Source organism: Carya illinoinensis, chromosome 1, assembly GCF_018687715.1.
Source record: "Carya illinoinensis cultivar Pawnee chromosome 1, C.illinoinensisPawnee_v1, whole genome shotgun sequence".
NCBI lineage: Eukaryota > Viridiplantae > Streptophyta > Magnoliopsida > Fagales > Juglandaceae > Carya > Carya illinoinensis.
The window spans coordinates 5,030,713-5,045,565 of record NC_056752.1 but is presented as its reverse complement, the minus strand read 5'-3'; the positions used below and the strand labels follow the sequence as shown (position 1 = coordinate 5,045,565).

At 35.3% G+C, this 14,853-nt stretch overlaps 1 pseudogene; it reads right to left on the bottom strand.

Annotated features, from left to right (window-relative positions):
- Positions 1-12,872: 12,872 nt before the first annotated feature.
- On the bottom strand, positions 12,873-13,811 carry LOC122301574 (annotated as a pseudogene).
- Between the last annotated feature and the right edge of the window lie 1,042 nt (positions 13,812-14,853).

The following is a 14,853-nucleotide window of genomic DNA, read 5'->3' as shown; positions in this document are numbered from 1 at the left end:
AATATTAAATCCATCTTGATTACTTAGCAGGCTGGTAGCTGCCGTATTAATATCGCTTCTCTCGCCGAGAGATATAGATATCGGCATTATATCGACTTTAGAGATGTGTGACATATTAGTAATACGAGTAATGTTAGATACAGTCGTAGAATGTGTAAATATTGTATAATCTTTTTGAAAAAGAATAAAGTCTATTATTAAAAAAATTAAAATTTTCTTATGTAGATTACGTATTAACTTACTTTTTTCTAAGAGGATTGTGCGATGTTGGCACACTCATAATTATAAATATCATTTTTCATAACAAAAATTGCGAAAGACGCAATACGCACAAGTATTTATACCACAATCATACCACAAGTATTTATAAGATGAGTTGAGATGAAAATTAAGAGTTGAATAAAATATTATTATAATATTATTTTTTAATATTATTATTATTTTAGAACTTGAAAAAAATTAAATTATTTATTATATTTTATGTGAAAATCTAGAAAAATTATAATGATTAGATAAGATGAGTTAATTTTTTTTTTTTTTATATATACATGTATCCAAACCTCCCTAATTTTATTTGAGAAATTAAAATTAACCGAAGATAAATCATGCATAAAGTAGATTTTCTATTATTTATGACATTTAATACTATTCAAAAATTGTACAAATAGTTATACATTCTGGATCTTTCTCATTTTATATCTCAAGGTTTGGACACGAACTATAGGAATCTTGATCTCGTACGTCCACATTTGATTGTTAGACTCAATTAAGATCAATTCAATTTAATTTATTTTTAAGTCAAGTCTAATATTTAAATATTCAATTCTCAAATTATTAAATTCATCTCAAATTAAAATATCTTTACACATGAGATCTACAATCTTTTTCAACTCAACACCTCTTTATAGGTAAGATCCACAACCTTTTTTAATTTTTCATAAATATTTTTAAATTCATTTTAACATCCAAATACATATAAACTCAACTTAGGTGGGTTTCACAAAACTTACTCTACTATCTCAACTCACTATTATTTATAAAGAACTCAACTTAACTCAACATCCAACTGAAATCTTTAGACATCATCTTATAGTCTCTTGCTTTTAGTACTCATCCGGTTAAAAACAATGAAAAATTAGAGTATGGAATTAAGGGATTTTCTCTATTGATTTGAATCATCCGAGAGTTATTGTATTTAATAAAACTTAAGTTTAAGCTTATGGAAAAATCAGGTACTAGATTTAGTTATTTATATTATAATAATACTATTATGCCATTTCATTTTATTTATTTATTTTGACTGCTCTTATATTTATTTATTTTTTACTTATTAATTAAGAAAATGACTATCAATATATTGATATAATTTTTATATCTTTTAAAATTATTTAAAAAATATGAATAAGAAAAATGAAAAACAAAAAATTTACCTTGAGGAACGCCTGATTTCTGAGTGACACCTTCTAAGCACTGTTTATATTATATTTTTAAAGAAAATTCTTCTTGTCATCCTCACACTTCACACACCATATTTATTTTAATTTTTTTTTATTTTTTCTATAATAAATATGTAGTGTGTGGATAATTAATAAAATAATTCAATTAGTTTAATAAGAATAAAATGAAATAAAAAATAAAAAAATAAAAAATAATATTTTAATATATAAAATGTGCGATATAAGATTATGTGTGGCATTCCTCTATTTTTAAAACTTTCCTCACGTGAATGCCACTTGGAGAGTGTATTATCATCATCTTGAAATGGAAAGATGTATATATACGCAACCTCCGAGTGCTGAAACACAAGCTACAGGCCCAATTACATGTCGGGCTTCATCTTCTTTTTATATAATGAGATGAATTAAGATAAAAATTAAAAATTAAATAAAATATTATTTTTTAAATATTATTATTATTATTTTAAGATTTAAAAAAATTAAATTATTTATTATATTTTATATTAAAAATTAAAAAAGTAATAATGATTAAAAAAATTATAATATTATTAAAAAATATTTTATTAATGACTGAATAGAAAAAGGAAAAAAAAAATTGTGGAGAGAAATCATCGAGATCAACTCTCAATGACTAGCTTTTTGAAATAAGACATGTTAAGGTTGCATTTGATTGCTGAACTCATCTCAATTACCATAATCACAACGACCCAATTGCAAGAGTAGAGCTGTTAAAAAACAAAAATAATTTTTTTTGTTTTTTCCCTTTCTTTTGAATTGGAACCGAACAGAATCTCAAGATAATAGAAAGAAATTTGTAATGGATCCTCATTCCTACCCTCTGTTCCAATAATACCATATACAATATTAGAATACGTAATTTCTATATATTCTCTTTGAAAAAATAGTGAAGGTCATTATTAAAAAAAATAATTATTTTCATGTAAATTTCAGATTTATTCAATTTTTTTTAAAGGAATACACAGGGCCTACACCCTCTAAAAATGTAAATATTATTTCTTATAAAATGAGTAATGTTAGACACAGTTAGTTCTAGGTTTACAAGTAACGTGCACTCATTTTCAAAAAAAGTGAGATCCATAATTAAAAAAATAACATTTTCTTATGGGGTGTTATGGGCTAGACTTGCACACCATAAGACTGTAAATATTATTTCTCTATTAAAAATTTATTGAAAAATGCTGCTATGCCTCATGATTTATACTACTTACTTTGCCTCCTAATTCATACCACTCACTTTACCCATTGACAAAAATTTTAAAAAAATATATTGAAAATAAAATGACGCTTGAAAATATAAAAAGAGGAAGTCTAAAATTTTAGATTCCCATTTCCCTTTTATGTTTGTATTTTTAATTTTTTTTAACAAGCCATGTGACACTACAATATAGTGTTATGACAATAAAATAAAGTGAGTAGTACAAATTAGACATAAAAAAATTATTTAAAAATTATTTACTATTTAATAAACATGCACTTAAACATGTTTTAAAGTTAGTTACCATAATTCTTAAAAAATGTAATATTATCTCCCTGTAGTGCTTTTCAGTAGAAGTTTCAATCTGACACTTTTTCAAATAGTGAACCTTCATACTAGGGGTGTCAATATATTACGCAACTCATTAATCCAATACGAACACGACACAATAATAGCGGGTTAGGGTTTAGTCTTAATGGATTCGAGTCAAAATGAGTTGATCCATTAAGATACGATTGCTTAACGGGTTGATAACATGTCAAGCCGTTATGGCACGTTATAACCCGTTATGACACGTTAAGAAAGTTAAAGTTACAATTATACTCTTATACCTAAAAGTAAAATTGTTAGAATTTCAATATCGATATTTTTATTGTTTAGATTGTAATTTTAGACTTGTATTTAGTTTTATAATTTTGATAAATATTGTGTTTTTTAAATTTATATAAAATTATGCTAAATTTAATTAGGTTAAACTGGTTAATTTCGAGTCTATTTAACCTATTTACGTAAACAGATTGACACAACACGACCCGTTATGTTAATGAGTTGTGTTAGAATTTGAGATTTTGACACGATAAGCTTAACATGGCGGGTTATGGTTGAACTATATAGTATAATATACATGCTTTAACATGACACGAATACAACCCATTAACATGATTTGGCACTCTTATTTCAGACTTCAGTCTTTCTAGGTGCTTAAAAGACTAAAAGTATATATATATAAATATATATTTATATATATTTTATAAATTTATCAAACGTTCCATTTTGTTTAAAGTTAAAAATACTTTTAATTTTTAAACTTGCAAGCTTATATCCAAACATGTATTAATAATCAATTATTAAATAAAAAAACATAAAAATCTCTACTGCCCTTTCTTGCATACTTTAAAAAAGGCTGCAATCTCCGAGTCCTTTTTTTATTTTTTTTTGAAGTAATTGAGTAATGTTAATATATCCTTAATTTATATTATTCACTTTTATTTTTTGATATAACATCACAATATAATGTGACATTATGACTGATTAAGAACATAAATATAAAAAAGTAGAAGGAATTTAGTCTTTTAATCTTCTTCTTTCTATATTTTCGAGTGTCATGCATTTTGTTTTTAATATATATTTTTAAAATTTGTTGAATAGGTCACTTGGCACCACATTGTGGTCTTATAATGCCACATCAAAAGCACAAAGTGAGTGATATAAATTAAGAAGCATAATGTCATTACTCATAAAAATTAACTCCTCTCATGCAAGTGTCAAGTTACACGTCGACAATAGGTTCTTTTTGCTTTTCATTTCTTTGACAAGGGGTCACACAAGAAGGGAGGAATTTATGGATTTTGTCATGTAATTTGCAGTTTTCCTTGTAATTATAATATGATCATTTGCATTGCTCGACTTGGGCACCGGCCACCGGGTTCATTTTTATTTGTTCTATCATCATTTTTTCATTTTTTCGTTATATAATCATTTTTCTGTCCTAGGCTTATTTTTCTGTCTCACCTTCATATATATATATATATATGTATATATATATTTTGTTCTGGGTTCATTTGTTCGTTCTAACCTCATTTTTCCATCTGAACTTCATTTTTCCATCTCATATTCATTTTTCTGTCATATGTTTGCTTTTCCATCCCACCCTCATTTTTCCATTCTAGCTACATTTTTTGTCTCACCTTTTATTTTTCGGTGATGACCACTTTTGCTCAACATAGTACTCGCCCAAACTTGACATTTTTTTCCCTTTGTGTTTGCTTAAGAGAATTATTGCTCGGCCTGGAGTCCAAGCACTATTGCTCGAGTTTTGGAATGTGGAGACTTGTTATCAATATAAGGTTTGCCAAAGAGGGTGACAAAAACTTCCGACCAACATAGTCCTCGCCTAGAACAAATACTTTTAGTGGTCCCTGGGATGAACACTTTTTCTTACCACTCCCCCGGGTGAGCACTTTTAGACCATGGCTGAACTTTCATGCTCTTCCGCGGTACTCACCTTGAGCGTGAGCACTTTAGCTTGCCTAGTGTAGGAGATATTGTTGCTCAACCCTGGGTTAGAGCTCTCTTTACCTACTCAGGTTGCGAACACACTTGTGCAAGCACTTCTTGCTCGTTTTGGGTTTGAGCAATTTGCTTGTATCGAGATGCAAGCATTCCGTACCCGTACCAAAATGTGAGCACTTTGTGCTTGCTCCAGGGGTGCAAGCATTGTTTGCTTGTCCTTGGGTCTGAGCACTTGGCTCTTGTGATGTTTTGGATTTTTATAAAGGGAGCTGGCACGTCCCCTCGTTCAAGTATATATGTATGTATCTATGTGTGTACATATATATATCGGGTCCATGTAAACTTCAATGTATATAATATATGATTGAATCGTGTTTAATTAGATCATGCTCCATGCAGTACCATTTATTTTAATTTTAATTCCCCACTCGCATTTATGCATCACAACAACAGTTGTTCTAATGTAGCAAAGTCATTAGAAATTTGGGAAAGAAATTCATTATCTTTCATGATGTAATTATATATCTTAGAATAGTATTTGGGTTAAATGCAAATTTTTTTTTTTTTTTTTGTGGGTTGTGGATATTTAAGGTTTAAGATTATGTAGACTTTATGACTGAGTTTTAGGAATATGAGGTTTAGGGATTTTGCATACTATAAAGATCATTTTGATGGGATATGAGGTTTTAAATTTTGTAGATTTTAAGAAATGATATTTAGGACATCTGGGATTTTAGATCTGATAGGCTTACTTTGTGGACTATAGGAAATAATCTTTATAAGATTTAAGATTTAGAGTTTTGAGGTTTTAGATTTCCAAATGTTAAGGATTGAATTCATAACCTTTGAGGTTTAGATTCTAAAGACATATAGGAGTTTAAAGCGATGTCAAGTTTATGATTATAGGTGGTAAGAATGACTATGTGTTGGTTAAAGATATGGTTAGGGATGGGTAAAAGAAGAAAAATCTTGGACTTGTTTTAAATTTTTTAACTGGTATTTATATTTCTATTTATACATATATTTTGCTTTCTTTCCTTAGAACATTTAATCAAGCTTAAGCTTACAGGATCGTATCGCATTGCCGAATTCAAAACCTTGAGGATTTGAACAAAATCAACAATGAGAGAGGTTGCACGTTCGAGCAATTTAATCGTACTCATCCTCCCAAGTTTGATGGAAGAGGCAATTCAAACATAACAGAGGATTGGATTCAAGACATGGAAGAGATATATAGTGTCATGGAGTGCACATATTAGCAGAAAGTACGGTTTGTAGCCTTTAAATTGACTAGAGAAGCTAAGAGGTGGTGGAATTATGAAAAAGGCATCAGAGAAGCTTAGGGGACAAAAGCAATTAGCTGGCCTCACTTTAAGCAGAATTTCTTTGACCATTTCTTCCCTATAGCAGACAGGGAAGTTAGAGCTCGAGAATTCACCAACTTGGTGTATGGGACTATGACTTTGCGCCATTATGCAGCAAGATTTGTGGAATTATCACACTTCGCCTTATATTTGATTCTTGATGAGGAAAAGAAGGCTCGAAATTTTGAGAAAGGTTTGAATCACAAGATATATGAACGGGTGATGGTCCTATAGATTCAAAGTTTTTCAGAGTTAGTGCGTAAGGCGATGTTGGTTGAACAAAATCTTAAGAGAAGTGCTGAGTTGCAAAAATAGAGATAGAGAGCTACTCTACTAGGATCTGCTAGTATGGATCAAGGGCTATGGAAGAAGAGAAATGAAGGGAGCAGCACAAATTAGAGGCAAATGCAGGGAAATCAAACAAATAACCTTTGTATGTTTTGTAATTGTGCACACAAGGGAGAGTGCAAAAGAGAGGTGGGGTCATGACGTCATGTTCCCAATGCAGTAAGATCGAGCACTTCATCAGAGAATTCCCATTGCTATTTGAAGACAACAAGAAGCCCAACCCATCTCCAGGTCCCCAACATACGATACATGGAAACAATTAGCGTAGAATGGGACCGGCTTGAGTGTTTGCATTGACATTTGAAATTGCCGAGGATGACAATGATGTGATCATTGGTACCCTATCCCTTTCTCCTGGAAAGCAATTGTTTTAGTTGAAATGGGGTTAATCATTCTTGCATTTTTTAATGGGATTTTGCTAAGTTTTATAGCTTAGAATATGGAAGTTGGGTTGAAGAGAATGTGCATGATTTTCCAAAGGATGACATAGAGCACATAGGAGTCCACAAGGATGCGTTGTCTAAAATTACAAGCCTAGTAAGAATTGTGCGAATAGGCATTGAAAGGGATTAGACCCAATTATTCATATCCATGAGACTCTAGCCTTAATGTTTGGTTGGTCAGTGTGTATAATGGAAGCGTGAATTTTGAAAATTTGATGGTTTGAAAGTAGACTTTCTGAGGATTCAAGAATTAGTGAATTGAGCTTACTTAGGACTTAACTTTGGAGCATTTTATCTTACTATTATTAAGAGGTTAAAATATTATGTTGAGAGATTTTTATTTTTTTATTTAATTTATAATTATATGTGAGGTTTAGTTAGAAAAAAAGATAATAAAATAGAGGGATTATTAGGCTTGAACTGGATTCCAAGGTATCTGAATATCAATGCTAGGTGCGTGATTGTGTATGCCAAGAGGATTAATAGGTATTTAAGTTACTGGGGCGAGGGATATTGGAAAGTTAGGATTTTGAAATATTAGGAGGTATTTAAGTGAAAGGTAATAACTCTCTGACCCTTCCGAGTACGGGGCAATACGTGTGTTCTTTCTAGTGAACCATAAGTTTGATTTCTAAGAATTTGCTTAATTTGATTAATTTTCTGCAAGTCCTCAAGGGTCATATTGCTCTTGGAAATGCTCGATTACCTAATGCAACTAATGGTATAACAAGTTTCATTTTTTCCTTTTGTGCGTAACTTTTTCACATTCAAATTAGCAAATTTTAGAAATATCTCTGTAAATCTGCTCATTTTGAAGATGAAATAGAAACGTTTGCATATGCTTGCCTTTTCAGGTCAGGCCCTAGACATTCTTGCTCAAGTTCCTCTGTGGAAGGATGGTCTTGATTACCGACATGGATTTGGTCATGGAATTGAGTCTTACCTAAACGTTCATGAAGGTAATGAAGAATGATAACTGCTTGCTTTGACTATGCTCTGCCCAGTTTTATTCTAGTTAATCACCTGCTTTTTTTTACCTTCAATGTGTAGGACCCCATTTAATTAGTTTCAGACCACAGGCTCGAAATGTGCCACTACAAGCATCCATGACTGTAACAGATGGTTAGTATTCTTGCCATTGATTATTATTTTGTTCTAAAACAACAAATCATTATATACCATTCTTAGTTCTGGGAATTCTATGGAAAAGTTTTCCTTGTATATTTCATCTCAAATTATTTCACAATGAGGCACTGCCTCTCAATATATATGTAATGTATTATGGCAATTAATTTATTTCTCATTGTTATATGTGATCTGACCCTTCTCTTTATGACATTGAATGGATTAAATACTTAGAAGATTCTGGAGCTGTGAAGTTTGTGACGCCCCCAAATCCCCCCGCCCGAACACGGGGAAATCGAGACGTCCGGATGGTGACAACCCGGGTCACCATCCTATCGACGGGTGTCAAGTGTGTGCAAAGGCAACATATGTACACAAAGAAACACGCAGCGGATAACGAAAGTCATAACTAAGTACTAGAATTTTTCTTAACGTAATACAAGCGGTTTGAAACATACATAAATAAAATATTACAAAAACACAAATACAGTTTTAAACCAAATATAAAGCATAGCATCAGCAACCCGGCGGAGCCGCATCCTCGGGCTCAGCCTCCTCCTCTTCATCCTCAAACTCTGCACCAAAAGTTACAGAACCAAAAATGGTACCACAGGTAAGTAAAACCCAAACACTACCAGATAAAAACACATAGAACTCAAACAATATGCATGAAACATGCCCAATGCACAAAGCCCATAAAACATAATTTTTCCACACACGCCAAAAACCCATTTAGCCCAAAAATACATCCTTTCCGAAAAACACGCCAAAAGTCACATTTGGCATTTATCCGACTCAAATCAGAATCCATGTTATCCGTATGCACCATGACCTCTCTTAGGGGTCATCCGCACACCCTGGCTCCAGTGCCACACCGCAGAGTACCACTACGCATGTGACACCTAACGAGCGATGCCCAGTTCCACGCCCCTCGTGTTTGTAGCCAAGCATCCTCTAGCCCTCACCAGCGAAGGGCCACGGAGTCGGTGCGTAGGGCGATGCCCGGTTCCTCGCCCGGCGCGTTCGTAGCCAAGCAACCCCTAGCCCCCGCTCTCGTCGTCGCCCAGCGACAACCCAGGGGACATCACTCAGTTTATTCCGCTCCCGAGTGACCAGAGGAGCTCCACCGAGACAATACCCCATCCCGGCTTGGGGTCGTGATACACACGCACCCGTAAGACCACTTACGCCAATACACAGGCTTTTCACACTATTTCACAAATACACGTGCATGCACCATGCAATGCCATAACAATGCATAAAAATAATCCAACAACATAAATCAAATAAACAGGCAACTCCGTCCTCCATCCATCCGACCCCCGAACTCCTCGGACTCAGTCCGGAATCAACCAACTAGCAGATAAAATTATTGAATGAGCAATATATTTTTAAATCTGAAAATAGGGTTTGGAAAATACTTACAGCGCTATATGGCAATTTTAGAAAACACGCAGCGTTGCAAACGGCGGAGAAAAAGCAACGTCACAGTGAAAATTCACTGTGGCCGTGGGTTGTGAAAAACCCACTTTTGAACGGGGACAAACTAGGGCTTGAGATTGATAGGGAATGGTCTAGGGATGATTGTGAAGCTATTGGAAGTGGTGGTTGGCCGTAGGTGGCGGCGAAAACGGCGATGGGAGGCCGGATTTCCCAAAAAGGAAAGCTAGCTCGTAGGAGTTGTTCCGGTGGTCGTTGGTGGCCGAAAATAGGTGGGTTAGGACGGCAAGGGACCGGTGATGAAGTGGTGAAGAAATGGTGGCCGGAGGTGGAGCGACGGCGGCGGATCGGAGCCAAACCCGTGCGGGCTTTAAAGGGCTTTTCCGGCCAAACGGCCTGCCGGATGGGGGTGGGTTTTGGTGGGAAGGTGCGCCGGAGGGAGGGGAGTCGAATGGTGCCGGCGGTGAGCCACACGGTGGCCGGACGGCGGCGGTTCGAACGGTTGAAGATTTCCAGCATGAGGGAGAGAGAAGAGAGAGAGAGAGACCGGGGGGGTCGAGCGGGAAAGGAGAGAAAAAATAAAAAAGAAAGAAAAAAAAGAAAAAAAAGCAAGAAGAAAAAGAAAGAAGAAAAAGAGAAAAAGGAAAAAGAAAAGGAAAAAGGAAAAGAGATGTAGGGAAAAAGATGAGGTCTAATCCTCATTCCGGAAAATAAAACTAAACCGCCGAAACGAGATTAAAAACCACAAAACAACTAAAAGAAATAAAACACATCAATTAAATAAATAAAAAAAATTTAAAACGCAAATAAATTAAAATAAATAACTAATATATTAATTAAAATAAAAACAACCATTTCAGCGAAAATACACTCAAAAGCGGGTCATCACAAAGTTTAAGAGTCTGAGTTGGTGATCACGTGACCAGCACGTGACTCGTAAGCAGCATCAAGTGAAGTTAAACTTCAGCCGCAGGATCTGTACACATGGAGCCATCTATGTTACCCTATATATGTATCGCTATGGGTTTTCTAAAAACCTAATCTCTTCATTTGTGTTTACTTCATCAGATTGAGAGAGAGAGTCTTCGAGAGAGATTTGAGAGGGAGAAACTAGGGTTTCACTATTATGAAGGAAACCTTTGTGATTTTACAGTGAGATGAGAGATTTGTAAATCTTTGAGTGGTTTCTGAGACTTCTCTGTGAAAGACACTGATTATCAATAAAGATCTGAAGCCATTCCTACCGTGGATGTAGACCATTAGGGTTGAACCACGTAAATCGGTTGTGTTATTCTTTTCTTGCCTATTTCTTGCTTATTTCTGTTAGTCTTTTGATTATTGATGTTGCTAAGTTTAATTTCTTGTTAATATTATTCTGTTATAATCTGTAGATAATCTGAATCTATCTGTTAGGTTGAATATCTTGTTAGACTGAATCTGTTGCTAGTCTGAATCTATATATAATCTGATTCTGCTATTAGATCTAATCTGTTGATTAGTTTGAATCTGTTTGGTTCTTGTTCGTGAATATATTCTTGTTAAACCTTGCTTAATATCTTTATTTTGAATTCTGCTTATTAGAACAGAATAAAGACTATTATTCTAACAAGTGGTATCTAGAGCCTAGGTCGATGGGGACAATGAGGTTTGACATCGAAAAATTCACAGGGGATAATGACTTTGAGTTATAGAGAATAAAGAGGGATAATGACTTTGAGTTATAGAGAATAAAGATGAGAACACTCCTAGTCCAACATGGACTTTAGGATGCCCTCCTAGGTGAAAGGAAGAAGGATGCTTCCTTGAAAGAGGAAGATAGGGAGACTGTCAAAGAAGACATTCTCCAGAAAGCCCACAATGCCCTAATCCTTTCTCTCAGGGATAAAGTCCTGAGAGAGATGGCTAGTGAGGACACTGCTGCAGGAATATGGTTGAAACTAGAGAATTTGTATATGACAAAATCTCTAGCCAACAGGCTCCACAAGAAAACCAAAGTTTATACCTTTAAAATGAACCCTGGGACTCAAATAGGACAGCATCTTGATGAATTTAACAAAATCATTCTAGATCTAGCTAATATAGATATTAAGGTGGAGGATGAGGATCAAGCAATCCTCTTGATGAGTTCTTTGGACTCATCATATCAGAACCTTAAAGAAACCATGATGTATGTATGGTAGGGATTCCTTGACTTTAGATGAAGTACAATCTGTACTTCATACTAGGGAATTACAAAACAAAGGTGATACCAAACAGGAACATGGGGAAGGATTGTCTGTTAGGGGTAGAACAGAAAAAAGAGAAAAGAAAGGCAAGAGTGATATCAAGAAATCTAGGTCTAAATCTAAGGGAAAACATTTTAAATATTTTCATTGTCATAAGGAAGGGCATTTCAAAAGGAATTGTCTTGATAGGAAAAACAATATAGCGAATAAGACCAAAGAGGCAGGGGATGCCTCTGTGGTGCTAGATGGTTATGAGAGTGCTGAGGTACTCACAGTGAGTGAAGTTGATTCTAAAACAGAGTGGATAATAGACTCTGGTTGCTCTTTTCACATGTGTCCAGTGAAAGAGTGGTTTGAAACCTTTTCTGAATTAAAGGGGAGACATGTAATCCTAGGAAATAATAATTCTTGTAAAATCATAGGTATAGGGTCAGTTAGACTAAAATTACATGATGGTACTGAAAGAACCTTGAAGGAAGTTAGATTTATACCTGAGTTGAAGAGAAATTTAATTTCAACACAGAATAAATCGATGGAAAAACTTGTCTTTTACATATTGATTTCAATACTTTCCTTGATATCTTTGGGCCATACTATTTCGTATGCTCGGCTCAATCTCCATGGTGTTTATGATTTAGAAGTTTGTCCTTCTATTTATGCTGTTCATATCACTGACACTTTTATAATCGATTATGCTAACGGATTCCAACTTGGCCTGCAAATAGTATAATATATATTCCACGTAGAGGTGGATAGGGACACATTCAGGCTGCAGCCACTTTGGAGGTTGTGTGGCATGAATCACAAAGTTACTTCTGCGTCATACTCTCAAATTTTTACAAATTTTTGTCGTTTCTTATAGAAATCAAATATTTAGTGATGGCTCGCATAGAAATTTGAGAGTCAAATCTATCATGGGTGTTTAATTCTATGGCAACCTAAGAGTGTCAAACGAAAATCTCAAGAAATCTCGGTACATCATAAATAGTTTGAACTACAACTCGCATTAATAAGAAAGGACAAATACAACTTGTCTATATATATGCATTAATAATTTAAGAAGAACTGCAATCGATCTTGTCCGCTATGAAATTATAACTCCTTTTGAGGGAACTTGCTTACGGACCCTTCACTATCTGGCTTTGAGACTTAATCAAGCATTGCTTTGCCAAGTGAGACATGGCATTGAAAGAAGAACCACCCTCAACCAAGGCATTTTCCCCCCTGATTTTAAGTTCCTTAACTCTAACCCTCATAGCCTTCCCTTTCGGGTCCTCCATAACTTTTCTCACCATCATCTTAATCTCCTCCCTTCCTACTACTCCTTTAGTCAGTGCAATCTTTGGCCGAACTGCCACTCCCACCTCCTCAGCTAGTTTTGTTGCATTCATTTTCTGCTCCGCATAGAGAGGCCACGTTATCATTGGCACGCCGCTCAGTATACTCTCTAGCGACGAGTTCCACCCACAGTGAGATAAGAACCCTCCTGTAGATCGATGGCTAAGGATTTCCGATTGTGGAGCCTATTGGGTGACCACAATTTCCAAATTCCCCATCCGATGCAAGAATCCATCGGGCAAGTAATTCAAGGCGTCGTTGCCTCTCCCGTCTTCTTCAGACGAATCCTTCTTGCGGGGTGGGCGTAGCACCCAAATAAACCTCTGCTGGCTCTGTTCCAAACCACATGCAAGCTCAATGATTTGCCATGCCGAAAGCACCCCAAGACTCCCAAACGAAATATACAGCACAAATTCTATTGGTTTCTGGTCTAGCCAATCCAAAAGGTCGCTCTTCTTCGAAGCTGCAGAGGGTTCAACCTGTTTGATCAGCGGTCCAATCGCATAAACAGGTACCGATCCGTAAGCTTCCTCCTCTCTCATGGCCTTAAGCGTCCTGGCATCTAAATCTTCCCATGATTTTTTTTATAAAGATAGAATTTCTCTGAGGGCCACTTCACCATTGACTAAAATCATTATCAGTGAGTTTCATGTAGGAATACATAAAGGTTTCCACAAGACCTGGCAAAGACTTAAGGCAGTATTTTTTTGGCATGGGGCAATGTCGTAGATCAAGGCCTTCATACGTGAATGCGATGTTTGCCAATGACACAAAAATGAACACCCCAAACCCACGGGTCTTCTTCAGCCACTGCCAATCTTGATCACAGTGCGGGTGGATATCTCCATGGACTTCATAACCGGGTTGCCAAACTCTCAAGGGAAAAAATGTTATTTACGTCGTGGTCGACCACTTCTCGAAATTTGCTCATTTCATGCCCCTCAAACACCCATTTACTGTAGCTGCAATGGCTCAAGTCTTCTTCGAAAATATTTTCAAATTGCATGGACTTCCTACGTCCATATATTGCAATAGAGATCCCACCTTCACGAGTAAATTTTGGCAAGAACTCTTCGAGTTACAAGAAATTAAGTTCAACTTCAACGCCCCATATCATTCACAAATTGATGGTTAGATTGAGGTGGTTAATCGAACCCTCGAAATGTACCTATGTTGCTTTACCAGTTCCACACCTACGACATGGGTAAAATGGTTTCCTTGGGCCAAGTATGTATATAATAACAGCAGTCATTCCAGCACAGGTCGATCTCTCTACGAGGTGGTTTATGGCAAAAGGATCAACTTTTAAAGGCAGTAAGATTGAAACTGCAGCAAGCCTAAAATTGTATAAAGTTGCAATATGACAAGGGGTATCAAGAGAGGAGCTTTCAAACAGGTGACATAGTTTATGTTCGGTTACAACCATATAAGCAACAATATGTGGAAGTGAGGACTAGCATGAAGTTAACAGCTCGATATTTTGGTCCATTCCGAGTCTTGGAACGAATCGGGCAGGTGGCATATCGACTTGAGTTTCCTGAAGGATCATGTGTCCACCTAGTGTTTCATCTTTCCCTGCTAAAGCTTAAATTGGGGAAACAAGAG